The sequence below is a fragment of the Microtus ochrogaster genome, unplaced genomic scaffold (assembly GCF_000317375.1).
Source record: "Microtus ochrogaster isolate Prairie Vole_2 unplaced genomic scaffold, MicOch1.0 UNK11, whole genome shotgun sequence".
Taxonomy (NCBI): Eukaryota; Metazoa; Chordata; class Mammalia; order Rodentia; family Cricetidae; genus Microtus; species Microtus ochrogaster.
The window spans coordinates 190,060-193,152 of record NW_004949109.1 but is presented as its reverse complement, the minus strand read 5'-3'; the positions used below and the strand labels follow the sequence as shown (position 1 = coordinate 193,152).

At 47.6% G+C, this 3,093-nt stretch overlaps 1 protein-coding gene across 1 annotated transcript in view; it reads left to right on the top strand.

Moving 5' to 3' along the window:
* Positions 1 to 1,491: 1,491 nt before the first annotated feature.
* Positions 1,492 to 3,093, top strand: part of Gtf2h2c (GTF2H2 family member C) — a 28,053-nt gene continuing 26,451 nt past the window's right edge. The window contains exon 1 of the mRNA XM_026788976.1: positions 1,492 to 1,609. The gene's annotated coding sequence lies outside the window, so the exon portion shown is untranslated. The remainder of the gene's footprint in view (positions 1,610 to 3,093) is intronic.

The following is a 3,093-nucleotide window of genomic DNA, read 5'->3' as shown; positions in this document are numbered from 1 at the left end:
AGAGAAGTGGGGAGAGAGGCAGAAGCGAAGCTGCCTCTCCGAGAGGAAGATGGAAAAAAGGACAAGCTCAGGCCGGAAGCTGAAGATCAGCCTGCCTCAGTGGATGGGGAGGGAAATGGGTGTGGCTTGTCTCTTAAAGGGACCAAAACCATAATATTCCCAGGTCTTCCTTATAATAAAAAGCACGCAGGAAGGGCCCAAGATGGTGGCGGGCAGGTCAGAGGTAATGGGAGTGGGCGTGGCTTGTCTCTTAAAGGGACCAAAACCATAACAGTCATAAAGATGTTTACAGATCAGTCTTGTCATTCCTGGAATCCAAGAGAACTGCAGAGGGAATGAGTTAGCAGGAAAAATGTTTTAAAAAAATGAAAGAGCCAGAAAGCATATGGTTAGGGACCAGTGCCCTTCATCCTCCTACTTTAGTCTTTTTTTTTTTTTAAACATTTATTTTTATTATTATACAATGTTCTGTGTGTATGCCTGAAGGCCAGAAGAGGGCACCAGACCCCTTTACATGGTTGTGAGCCACCATCTGGTTGCGGGGAATTGAACTCAGGACCTTTGGAAGAGCAGGCAATGCTCTTAACCGCTGAGCCGTCTCTCCAGCCCCCTCCTACTTTAGTCTTAGAACGCCTTTCTAAAATTAATACAGAGCCAAAGTTAATTTAAACAGAGCTAACGTTATGATTGGGAAAGTCTGAATGTGTTCTACTTCTACAAATATACTTTAAATGTAGTGGGGGGAAAACCTCTTCTATTTTTTTGTTTAAGGTGCACGCTTGCGGGGTGTGTGTGTGTGTGTGTGTGTGTGTGTGTGTGTGTGTCAGGGGACGTGACAGGAGAGATGAAAGCTCAGCTTTCAAAAGTTCTTGTTGCTCTTCCAGAGGGTCTGGATTTGATTCCCATCATCCACATGGCGGATAACAAACACCTGTAACTTCATTTCCATGGGATCCGATGCCATATTCTGTAGCCCGCCCCAACTAGGCACGTACGTAGGTGTACAGGACAAGCATTCAGGCAAAAACACCCACACACTTAAAATTTAAAAACAGACTCCCTAAACCGATGTATAACATATCATATCCAGAACTTGTCGTTTTAACCGTTTGCAGAAATGCACCCCACAGTAGAAATCTTGGCGTCAACACTAGTTTTTTAGCTACAAGTTCAGCTGCCCCCGTGCTCACACTGGCGGTCCCTCAACCACACCAATATGCCTCTGCCTCCGAGGCTGCACGCGGTTTCCTTTATCCGTAGAGCGTTCCCCATCGGCTGGCTAAACGTTCCTGTTCTGGGTGATTCCTCAGCTGCCTCTCTTTGGAAGATTCCCCTTGCCTTGTTCTCCCAGATCCGGCACAGTAAGCTAGTGGGTACCATACGTCCCCAGCTCTCCCATCTGGCAGCCGCTTCCCGCAGCCGCCGGAACGTTTGTTTTGCGTGGCTCCAGCGCGCTGCGGAGGAATTTTGACAGCGCTCCCTATTGACGCTTCCGGTGAGGGTCGTCTCCCCAGGGCCCGTGAGTGCACAAGCTAGGGGCCTGCGCGGGCAGCATCGAGGCTTTGGAGGTTGGAGTGTGGACCGGAGGGACCTGGAGGAGAAGACCGAGGTGCGATGCCCGGGCTGGCCTCGGGGGGACCTGGAAGGCGGAGGGAGGGGCGTGTGCAGGGGGGCAACTTCCGCCTGCCGAGCCTGGCTGCAGGCCGAGGAAGGTTCTCGCTGCCTGGGCTCTCGCTTACCGCATCCCTCTCTCTGCCCGTGTGACCAGCACCAGAGCTGGTCATTTCTGAGAAATACGGGCAGGGAGCGCCCTTGTCAGTCATCCTCGTGCCAGGCAGGGTAAGGTGAGGCAGACTCTTGCCAGGTGCCGTGCGCGCGGCGGCTCTGGTGTTTCCAGCTCTTTCGACAGCAAATACTCCCTGGACTCCGTGGACCTACTTTTAGCTTTTCCGGGGGTGGGGTGGGGGTGGGTGGGTGTGGTGACTGAGATTTCAGGAACAGGATTAGTGTATCTGCAGTTTGGGGAGTTTTAACTCTTCCCCTTTGTAAAATTTTTAATTAAGTTGCCCTGTTAAATGCCCATTTAAGAGCCAAAATTGGTGCAATTTTTACCTATTGGCTTTTATTTTCTCAGAACGTCAAAGAATAATAAAGAGATAAATAATAAAAAAGTAAATAGTATAATAAAATGTATATAAGCATAAAATAATATATAAAATGTAATAAAAATACAAAGTATTTTTGATGATTTTGGTGAATATGTGTTGTATGTGTATGGTTTATTTGTGTGTACCCTAGAAATTGATGTCTATTGTCTTTGTGTAGTTTTTACGTTTTTTGAGATAGGGTCTCTTACTGAGCCTGGAGCATGTTGGTTTGCTAGACTGGGTGGCCACCAAGATCCCTCCTCCGCCCAATCCTGCCTCTGTCTCCTAGGGCGGAAATTACAGATTTGTCTGTAAGGGAGTAGTGCTGAGGATAAGAGCTCAGGTCATTGAGTCTGCAGGAACCTCCTTCTTGAGGCAGGGTCTCCTGCACCCCAAGCTGGCCTTGAACTCACGGAGACCCACCCGCTTCTGTCTTTCAAGATCTGTGATAAAAGGAGTTCATCACTGCCTTGAACTTTGACTCTCCTGTCTCCACTGAGTTATAAGCCTGTGCCACCTTTCTCAAAATGAGGGCTTTGTGCATAGTAGACAGTACTCTCTCAACTGAGCTGCATCCCTAGCCTTTTTCTTTTCTGTAGAAACAGTGTTATAAAAGGAGGATAAAGTATTGCTTATAGTCCTCATTACCTTTGTCCCGGTCAGGTGTTAGAGGATGTGCTTTTGTCCTTATAGGCGTGTGGTGGGGAGGGGACCTCCCCCTGTAATCGAATGTCAATTTTTCACTTTTTTTTTTGAGATAGCATCTCGTTTTGTAGCCAGGCTGGCCTGGTGCTCATTGTGTAGGCCACACTGGTCTTAGACTTGCTATCTTCCAGCCGAGATTATGCTTGTGAGCTATCATCATCCCCAGCAATTTTGTCTTTAATTAATAAGGAAATAGAAGTAATGTGAATATATATATATATATATGTGTGTGTATGAGTGG